We start from the raw sequence: 11314 nt of genomic DNA on the forward strand, positions 1-11314 counted from the left end.
GTGAGATGAAATCTGAAGGGTGAGTAGAAGGAAAGCAAGCAAAGAGGCTCCTCAAAGAGGGAACAGCGTATTCAAAGGCCTAGAGGTGAGAGAGCCTATGGAGAGGGAGGACATGAAAACAGTTCAGTGGAGCAAGGACTGGGAAGAGATGAAGTTGAAGAGGGAATCGGGAGCCAGCATGGAAGATCCTATCTTAAGATATGGATTCTATCCTAGAGGCTCAGGTTCGGTCGGCCACTGAAGAATTTTAAGCAGAAAAGTAACATGATCACGCTTTTGTTTTAGAAAGAATCTTTCTGGCTATAGAATGTAGAATAGATTCCAAAGAATAGAAATAGAGATGTGAGGCCTAGCCTGTTTGGCTCAGTGGATAGAGCGTCGGCCTGCGGACTGAAGGGTGCCGGGTTTGATTCCAGTCAAGGGCACATACCTTGATTGCAGGCTCAATCCCTGGCCATGGTTGGGGCTCTTGCGGAAGGCAACCAATTGGTGTGTCTCTCTCACATTAATGTTTCTCTCTTTGTGTCTCTCCCCCTCCTTTCCACTCGCTCCAAAAATCAATGGGGAAATGTCCTCGGTTGAAAAATAACAAACAAAAAGAAGGGAGGTGTGTCTGGGAGACATTTAGAATACCAACCTAGTAATTTAGGTGAGTAACAATGACGGACTGGCCTAGGGAAGTGGCAGTGGGGGTAGAAAGAAAGGGTGTGGAGGATCCCAAAAATATTTATTCTTTTTAACTTTTTAAATTGATTTTAGAGAGAAAGGAAGGGAGAAGGAGAGAAACATCAATGTGAGAAATAAACATCGACCTAGGAATTGAAACCATGACCTTTTGGTCTATGGGATGATGCTCCAACCAACTGAGCCATACCAGCCAAGGCAGATTCTAGAAATATTTAGGAAAGAGAAACAAAGGGACTAATATTGGAATTAATGTTTTATTTAATTATTCAACAGGATTAATGTCAGGGATGAAAACTCCATAAAGTCAAAATACAATAACACATTGGAAAAGATATTTGCAATTTGTATCACAAAGGGCTAATCCCCCCTGTATATAAAGAACCCTGAGAAATCAGTGTATGACCAACCATTAGAAAAAGTTGCAAATGCCCTAGCCAGTGTGTCTTAGCTGGCTGGGCATCGTCCCATGCACCCAATGGTTGCTGGTTCCATTCAGGATCCGGGTACATGCCTGGGTTGAGCTAGATCCCCAGTGAGGGTCGTAAATGCAGGAGGCAGCTGATGGATGTTTTGCTATCGCATCGATGTTTCTCTCTCTCCCTCTTCCTTCCTCTCTCTCTAAAATTCAATTTAAAATTATTTTAAAAATAAAAAAACTATTGCCCTAGTTCAGTGGTCCTCAACCTTCTAGCCTTTTAAATACTGTTCCTCATGTTGTGACCCAACCATAAAATTATTTCGTTGCTACTTCATAACTGTAATGTTGCTACTGTTATGAATCGTAATATAAATATCTGTTATGCAGGATGGTCTTAGGCAACCCCTGTGAAGGGGTCATTCGACCGCCAAAGGGGTCGCGACTCACAGGTTGAGAAACGCTGCCCTAGTTGGTTTGGCTCAGCGGATAGAGAGTCAGCCTGCAGACTGAAGGGTACCAGGTTCAATTCCAGTCAAGGGCACATGCCTGGGTTGTGGGCTTATGGGCTTACCTAAGCTCATTCTCTCTCATCACTGATGTTTCGATCTCTCTCTCCCTCCCCCTTCCTCTCTGAAATCAATTAAATATATATATATAGATAGATAGAGATATAGATATACACACAAATGACATTTACAGACATTTCACAAAAAAGGAAATACAAATGGCTTCTAAACAGATGTAAAGATGTTCAGCCTCACTCTTAATAAGAAGGCAAATTAAAACCACACAGATATCATTATCAGATGGGCAAAGCTCCAAACATTTGCTAACTTTACTCTATGTGCAGGGCTGTGGATAAGCAGACACTTTACTGATGGTGGGGCTGTAAATTGGTACAATTCCTATAAAGATACTTCGGCAATATCCATCAAAATTACAAATCACTGTTCCCAGTCCTAGGAATGATTTCTACAGATATATTTGCACTCATGAGAAACACTGTATATGAAGCTTTTCACTGCAGCATTGTTTGTAAAGGAAAAAGTTAGAAATAGCCCATATGTCCATCAATGGGGAACTAGTAACATCAATCTTAGAACATCTACATTTAAATACTGTGTGACTGTAACAAAGAATGAGAAAGCTCTCCAAAAATTTTTAAGTGAATAAAAAAGATTGAGAACAGTGTATTTAGCATGATGCCTTTAGTGTAAAAGGACAGGAAAACCAAGAATATTCATTAGAATTTGAGTAAAAAACTTCTGGAAGAATACACAAGATACCTATAAACGTGGTTACCGGACCCTGACCAGCGTGGCTCAGTTGGTTGGAACGTCATCAGGGCACATACCAGGTTTCGGGTCCCAACCCCGGTCAGGGCACATATGGAAGGTAACTGATCAGTTGTCTGTCTGTCTCTCTCTCTCTCTCTCTCAAAAAAAATCAATAAACATATTCTCGGGTGAGAACTTTTTAAAAAGGAATATGTAGATTCATACAACAACATGAATAAACTCAATTATGCTGAGTGAAAGAAACCAGAATTTTAAAAAGCGTGCAGACTGCAGGATTCCATTTATACAAAATTTTGGAAAATACAAACTAATCTATACTGATATAGAACAGACTGGCGGTTGCCCATGTAAACGAAGGGGAACTTTTGGGGGATATGGTCATTATCTGGATTGTGTTGGTTTCATGGGTGTGTACGTGTCAAAACTTACAAAATTGGGCCCTGGCCTGGGAGCTCAACTGGTTAGAGCATCGTCTCAATACACCAAGGTTGCCAGTTTGATCCCTGGTCAAGGCATATATAAGAATCAACCAACGGCCAAAACCGGTTTGGCTCAGTGGATAGAGCATCAGCCTGCGGACTGAGAGGTCCCAGGTTCGATTCCGGTCAAGGGCATGTACCTGGGTTGCGGGCACATCCCCGGTGGGGGATGTGCAGGAGGCGGCTGATCGATGTTTCTCTCTCATCGATGTTTCTAACTCTCTCTACCTCTCTCCCTTCCTCTCTGTGAAAAATCAATAAAATATATTTAAAAAAAAAAAGAATCAACCAACGAATGCATAAATAAGTGGAACAAGTCAATGTTTCTCTCCCTCTCCCTTTCTCTCTATAAAATCAATAAATTAAATGAAAATTTTAAAGTTACAAAATTGCCCAGCCAGCATGGCTCAGAGGTTGAGGGTCAACCTATGAACCAGCGGGGGTCAGGGTTTGATTCCCAGTCAGGGCACATGCCCAGGTTGCAGGCTTGATCGCCAGTAGGGGGCGTGCAGGAGGCAGCTGATCTATGATTCTCTCTCATCACTGATGTTTCTCTCTCTCTCTCTCTCTCTCTCTCTCTCCCCCACCCTCTCTGAAATCAATAAAAATGTGTATTTTTAAAAGTTATGAAATTGTACATTTTAAACGTGCAGTTTATTATATGTCGGTTACACCTCAATAGAGGTGTGGGGATGAAGAAAGGGAAAAGCCCAGGATGATGGCTAATGAGCTCTTTTAATGTGGTTGGGCAAGACAGATGCTGAAAGGAAAATTACAGCAGAATGTGGTAAGTGCTACAGAGGCGGTGGGTAAACTGTGCTCTGAGGGCTCAGAGAACAAAGGTGCCTCTTCCTGTTGGGCCCCCTAGTTCCAGTTAAAAAGACTTACTAGAGCTTTTTAAGGTACCTTTATTGAACACCTACTATGTGTTGTGCTCTTCAGTTAAGTAACTAGAAAAAAACAAGCCACCTATTTGCCAGCCCAAACTGGAAGGGTGGAGGTTTGTGGAAGAAGCCAATCAGGCTCTTTGAAGCAGCCTTTTCAAAGCTTTGGCTGGTCTTTGTGTAACTAAGGGAGCAAGGATTACAAGGTGTATGACTCAGAAACGGACCCTCCTTTCTTATTCCTGGCAAGCCTTTGTAGGGCAGGCACTGACACCGCTCTGCCTAATAGTGCGCAGGCCTAACTCCGCTGTTGCTGGGCAGCCTAGTAAATCCTAGGGCAGTGTCTCTTCTTTTGGGGTTTTGATTAGGTTTTCTCAATGTGAAATCCCAAAACACCTGCATCTCTGCATCATAATCATTTAGTGCTTTTTAAATAAATAAATTATATATATAATTTCAGAGAGGAAGGGAGAGGGAGAGAGAGATAGAAACATCAATGGTGAGAAAGAATCATTGATTGGCTGCCTCCTGCAGGCCCCCTACTGGGGACCGACCCCCACAACCCAGACATGTGCCCTTGACTGGAAATGAACCCGGGACCCTTCAGTCCGAAGGCTGATGCTGATTCCATTACCGGTCAGGGCACATGCCTGGGCTGTGGGCTCGATCCCTAGTGTGAGGCTTGCAGGAGGCAGATGATCAATGATTGTCTCTCATCATTGATGTTTCTATCTCTCTCTCCCTCTCTGAAATCAATAGAAACATATTTTTTAAAAAAACAACACAGTAAAGTAATGGAGTGATGCCAACACACATGAACATTCGCAGCTTTGGGGGTTGAGATTTCATTTTATTCTTCAAGGTGTGTGTGTGTGTGTGTGTGTGTGTGTGTGTGTGTTCCAAAGCTTGCTTACTTTCCAAAGAGGCACTCAGAAGAATAGTACCTCCTTTGCCTCAGGAGACTGGAAGGAGTCTGGACTTGGGGTGCCAGCGTCCCCTAGACAGTTCTGCTGGATGGGCTGTGTGCCAATGCTCACCGGGACACATGCACTTTGGCATCTTATCCCTGCTCCCCCCTGCACACACTCATCTCTTGCGGACTGTCATATTTGGGAAAGTACACTTGTGGGGACAGCTGAGGGACCAGAGGGCGGAAGGACCTGGGCTTCCCTCAGAGGAGCGGAGGTTTGGAGGAGGAGTCCCTTGGGAGGGAAGCAGACCTAAGAATATGCTAAGCTCCAGTTCATCCATGAAAGGACCTGACCCCTTAATAAAGATTGAACTTCTTAGCTGTTTTACACGTGGATATAGAGAAAGTTAAAAACCAAAGTTTTAATGTTTTCTCTTAGTCATAGAATTTGTTTTACTTTTCCTCCAACCCTTCGGCCAAGTATAACCTTATGAAGTCACTAAAGACCCGATGCAGATTCGTGCAAGGGGCTCGGCCTCGCAGCCCCAGCTTCATCCGGAAGGTCGTCCAGACGGTCATTCTGCTGTTTGGTCTGATTAGCATATTAGCTCTTTATTATATAGGATGTTAGGGAGAATTCACAGCTGTGCCCCATTGAGAATATAGATGTATTTCATTCAGAGGAACCAGGAATTCTAGGCTGGGGCTAGTAGCCAAGTGAGTGGCCCAGGACAGAATGAAACAGTCAAGCAGAAGACCTCCTAGGTCCTAGGGGATAGGCCTGAAAGGAACCTTGTTTCCCATTCCACGTCCCTAAATATACTAGAGAGAGGTAACCCATAAATGGAGGAAAATGTGGACACTTGGGTTTCATATACATTATCTCAGCCAACACTTAAAAAACCCGCGGCGTGTTAGTCCCGTTTTATAAATGGGAAACTGTGGCTTAAAGAGGCTAATGTGCCCTCGTTACACAGCTAGTAAGTGGCCCCGGCCAGGTGGGAACCTAGTCTCTGGATCTGACTGGATTATAGTCTCCTGCTTGTTCCAGTGGCAGTGGTGGCTGGCAGACATGGCAGTTCACAGCCTGCCTATGCACGAGGGACATTTGTTACTCTCTAGTCCAGGGGTGGGCAAACTTTTTGACTCGAGGGCCACAATGGGTTAAGCTGGACCGGAGGGCCGGAACAAAAGCATGGATGGAGTGTTTGTGTGAACTAATATAAATTCAAAGTAAACATCCTATCTAATAAAAGAGAAAGATGGTAATTGGTGTACGACCGCTACCCTTCCCATTGGCTAATCAGGGCAATATGCAAATTAACTGCCAGCCAAGATGGCCGCCGGCAGTCAGGCAGCTTGAAACTAACATGACGCTTGCTTGCTTCAGTGATGGAGGAAACCAATGTTCCCCGACTGCCGCTGTAGGCCTCTGAGCTGCAAATCCATGCAACTATGTAACAAACATAGAAGCTAAACAAAGCCCCAGAAACCTGCCCACTTCAGCCACCGGGATCACATTGTAGAGGAATTATCTCTACTTTTGTCTCCCTGTCCTTTTCAAGAAACAAACAAAAAGAAAACAATACAAGTCTACTTTAACACTTTGGGAAAGTTGTTTAAAATGAGAGTTCCATAACCTTTTTTGACTCCCTACAATAGAGATACTTTGAACCACACACTTGCCATGGAGTTAATGAGTCTCTTCCTCATGCACACGAACTTGCCACTACATTGTACGCAGGGTGGGAGGGGCCTGTGAGCTTGGGAAAATGATTAAACCTCTTGTTGGCGTATATATAACTCTGACAGGTGGGAGGTATTGCTGATGCAGCTTGTAAAGAAAGAATGGAATATTTCAATTGAACAAAAACTTTGCCCGGATTCTTGAAAGAACAAAATGCCTTTCCACTCTTCTCAAAATAATAAGAGCTAGCCATGGCAACTTTGCAATACTGGCCCGGAGTTCTTTGGGAAAATGAGAGCTGAGAAATACTAGTGCTGATAGGATGGTTTGCAGTGGTTCTCAACCTTCCTAATGCCGCGACCCTTTCATACAGTTCCTCATGTTGTAGTGACCCCCAATTTCATTGTTACAAATTGAACATAATTAAAGCATAGCGATTAATCACAAAAACAATATGTAATTAATGGTCTTAGGCAAACCCTGTGAAAGGGTCGTCCCACCCCAAGAGGGGTCGCGACCCACAGGTTGAGAACCACTGACATAAAGAGTGGTAGGAAACACAGAAGTGAGTTAAGTCCTAACCTAACCTGTGCTGTCGAGGAATTGACAGTCTGGGGGGCAGGACTACGGGGACTACAGACCAAACAAAACCCCCAGGAGCTATAATATTCTACAACCCTCCTTGGTGGGGGAGCCCGCAGGACCTGGGCCCCCGCCCCCAGTGGAATGAGGCTCTGCCCCGAAGTTTCGGCGCTGGCTGGACTATGTCCGAGTTCCCTCTCCTGTTTCCCAGCGGGATCCCGCCTGGGGCTTGGGAATGGACGTGAACTTGACTTCCAACCTTGCGAAGGGCAGATGACTAACCCACGGAAGGAAAGGCGGCGGCTGGGAGTCGCCGCCCCCATCCCAGGCTTCAGGGAATGTGGCTTCGGGTCCCGGTCCGGACCCCGGGCTCCCGCTCCACGCTCGCACCTTCCAAAAGCAAACGTTACTGTAGTCTATAGAACTTCGTATTATTTGATGCTATCACGCCTACATTGCTTCTGTAGTTCACGAAAATAATAAAGCTATAAAAAAGGAAAAACAAAATCAATGGTTCACGGAAAACATTGTGAAATGCTTCTATCTTGGGGATGGTGGGTTTTACCACCCAGAGGACTTAGGAAGACAGAATATAAAGAACATGAAATGCCAAAGAAAATTTAGGTTCTGGTCCTGGTCTGTTCCTCACCAGCTGGTTGGCCTTAGACAAATCATTTACCTCTCTGACCCTCAGTTTTCTCATCCTGAAACTTATTCCTACCTCACGGACTTGTGAAGGTCAAATAGGAAGATAAATACGTCTTCAACTGTAGAATGCAACCTCTGTCCTAGTTAATATAAGCATTGACACTGTCATATTTGCTGAAGCTGCCCTTTGTTGCAAGGAAGGGGACCCCCTGGTGGCTTCCGGGGCACACTCCCTGTGGAAGCAGGAGTCAGGGGCCTTTAGCCACGTTAAATGGTTGGCGGTTGGTTCTGCCAATTTATTTCCTACTCCAAGCTTTCTTCCCCTTTTATCTACACATCTGCGTGTCAGGAATAAATTTTTCCTCGCTACAATGTCATTTTTTGATGGAAACTTCCAGACCAACTCAGATAGGAGGAAGGAGGGGGAAGGACAAAAGCCCACATTTCTTCAGCGTTTCAATCAACAACCTCATTTTCTTCTAACAGTTGAAGTGAACTTCTTATGAATAATGGATGATAGCCTGATGAATATGCACACAGCCTATTATGCCTGTGAGGTTTGGTAAATAATTTATGAGCTAAAATGTTCCTCACCTTGTTACTGCACAAAAGTTATGAAAAGAAAACCGTATTTACCCTTTGAGCTGGTAGGGTGATCTGTCAGAGTGACAGCAGCCCAGCATATACCTTTACATCATGGCTAAAATTAAAATAAATACAATACATGCATTTCAGGGTGGGAGGTCTGTAAAAAGAGGAACATGCACAGCCACACTCCCTGCCACGTACAAGTTTTCAAAAAACTCTGGCTTCTCATCACGAAATATCCCTGGATTGTTAACAGCACTCAGGGGCCTCCTTCACGGTCCATTCTCCTCACAAGGACTTTGATATGACCAGTCAAGATGGACTACAGCTTCCTTGTTTTATCAACACTGACTAACCACAACCAGCCATAACATTATAAAATTTAAGCCACCAGATTTTTTTATTTTTATTTTTTGTAATTCTAAAAGCTTTCAGAGCCAACAAGCAGATAACACACACAACAACAAAAACTGGCCGGAGAGGCGCTTGGAAATGTATTGCTCTCCTTCCTCTCCTCACAGCGGAGAGTTTTTTCCTACTGACCAGCCTGACTCCCTGCCGTACCATCCTTCAGCTCACTCCCACCTGCCCCAGCCTCAGTCCCTTAGCAACCGCAGCGATGCCTCTAGTCTGGTGACTGGAGCGGAGGAGGGGCACGATTAACTGTGGAGATAAGGAAGGTGTTTGGGAAAATATGCACAGAGCCTGGGGAAATGTGGGGGCTCCACAACAGGTTTTGAAGATCTGGGACTGGGTCAGTTCTCCAGCCAGGGAAGTAAGGACCCCCGGGGTTATCTGCTTACATTCCTAGAGATTTCTAGGAATAAAATATGTGCCAAGGGACACTCACGGTCAAAAGACCATCCCTGGGTGCTTGGAGATCAGGCAAAAGAGGAAACAGAAGGCTGTCCCACATTTGTGGGATAAACCAATACATTCCTAGGAAACAGAATGAATGGCCTACAAACAAATTACGTAATGAAGTTATTGGAACAATGATGCAATTAAAGTAATAATATTATTACAACAATGTATTATTATTCAAGAAGGCATCTTGGAGGAGGTCAATCTTGATAGAGTTTGCCAAGAGAGAAGGGACCCAATTAAATAGAAAGATTAGGGGGTTATATAGCCAGGCCCGCCTGATCTGGGCCGTGCCTGTCTTCCCAGCCTCCTTTTGCGCCGTCACTCGCTGTGCTCCAGCCACATTGCCAGCCTCTTTTCTTGACAAGAACACCAAGTTCTTTCCTGCCTCATTGTCTCTGTTCCTTCTGCCTCCTGCTTATTCTTTCAAACTTTGCCCTAAATACTCATGACTTCCTCAGAGGTCTTCCCTGCCCCCCAGTGTTAATCTCTCTCACATCACCTTCTTGTCTTCTTAATTATCATGTCTAATGATATATTTATGTGTGTTGTGCGCTTTTTTTGTTTAATGTCTATTTTTCCAGCAAACTATAAATTCCACTGGACACTTAGAAGCCAACCCATTATCTAGCACATGGTAGATAATAAATATCTGTAGGCTCAAAGGAGTGGGAGTCAAGGAGAAAAAGAAATTGTGCTGGGTTGAGGATACTGCTGAAGACTTGCATTTGGCATGAGAAGCAGAGGGAAGCCACCAGTGGGTGACATCGTCTCCCTACACAAATCGTAATGTACACTTTGAGGAATTTTTATCTTATACATGCAACTACCACCCACAATAAGATACAAAGCATTCCCAACACCTGAGAAGATTTGTGGTCATGGAAATATTTATATTTTGACTCTTTTCTGATTATAAAATATATTATTATTCCAAAAAGATTATATTGCAATCATGCAACAACAACAACAGAAAGACTGTATTACAAGTATTGGTGAGGGTGTGGGACAACTAGAACTCTCAGAGGTTACTAGCAAGGACATGAATTGCTTCAAACATTTTGGAAAACTATTTAGCAGTATCTACAAAAGCGAAACATAAGCCCCAAGCCTAGCAATTCCACTCCTCGGCATTTACCCAGGAGAAATAAGTGCATATATCAGGTGTCCCCAAAAAACGTATAAACACTTTGAATAATTACAAAGGCAGTGTTTATTAAAATACATTTTATTTTCAAAATTGAGCTATCTGCTGTTAAAGTGTGTATACATTTTGGGGGGACACCCTGTATTTACCAAAAGACTTGTGAAGAATGTTCATAGCAGTTTTATTCATAAAAGATAAAAACAGGAACAACCCAAATGCCCACTAATAGTAGAATGGATAAATTGGAGCATAATTACACAATGAAATATATAGAGCAATAAAAAAATAACAAGTAATACTGCTGGACCCAACAACATGGATGAATCTGAAAAACATCTGTTGAGTGACAGAAGCCAGACACAGAGTACATACTGTCTGATTCCATTTATATGAAGTTCAAGAACCAGCAAAACTAATTTGTGGTGATTGAGATCAGAATAGTAGTCACTGGTCGTCTATCAGCTCTCAAGAAGCACAAGGGAGCCTTATCAGGTGTTGGAAATGCTTTGTATCTTATTGTGGGTGGTAATTACATGTATAATATAAAAATTCCTCAAGGTGTACATTTATGATTCGTGTACTTTAGTGGGTGTATGTCATGCCCCAATAAAAAATAAAAATAAAAAAGTAATATTCACAGAAATGTATACAATATAAATTAAAGATTTCCGTTTCCCAAACAAAACCACAATTAACATTTTGGTGTGTGCCTCCTTGAACCCCTTCGACCACATCCATTTCTTTCTTCACACAAGCCCTGATATCCATGCTATCCAAGGCATCCGATCTGTGTGTGTGTGCGGCACCAAACCAAGTCACATAGCCTAAAAGTTTCTGCCTTCACGGTGACAACGTTCACTAGCAATACTGGCCACCTTCACATAAAGCAGTGGTTCTCAACCTTCCTAATGCCGCGACCCTTTCATACAGTTCCTCATGTTGTAGTGACCCCCAATTTCATTGTTACAAATTGAACATAATTAAAGCATAGCGATTAATCACAAAAACAATATGTAATTAATGGTCTTAGGCAAACCCTGTGAAAGGGTCGTCCCACCCCAAGAGGGGTCGCGACCCACAGGTTGAGAACCACTGACAGGAAGAGTGGCAGGACACACAGAA

The 11314-nt window shown here is 43.4% G+C and overlaps 1 long non-coding RNA gene across 1 annotated transcript in view; it reads right to left on the bottom strand.

Moving 5' to 3' along the window:
• Positions 1–11314, bottom strand: part of LOC107182034 — a 17058-nt gene that overhangs the window by 3509 nt on the left and 2235 nt on the right. The window contains exon 2 of the long non-coding RNA XR_001512753.1: positions 8230–8293. This is a non-coding gene — a long non-coding RNA (uncharacterized LOC107182034). The remainder of the gene's footprint in view (positions 1–8229; positions 8294–11314) is intronic.

The sequence above is a fragment of the Myotis davidii genome, unplaced genomic scaffold (genome assembly GCF_000327345.1).
Source record: "Myotis davidii unplaced genomic scaffold, ASM32734v1 scaffold233, whole genome shotgun sequence".
Lineage (NCBI taxonomy): Eukaryota > Metazoa > Chordata > Mammalia > Chiroptera > Vespertilionidae > Myotis > Myotis davidii.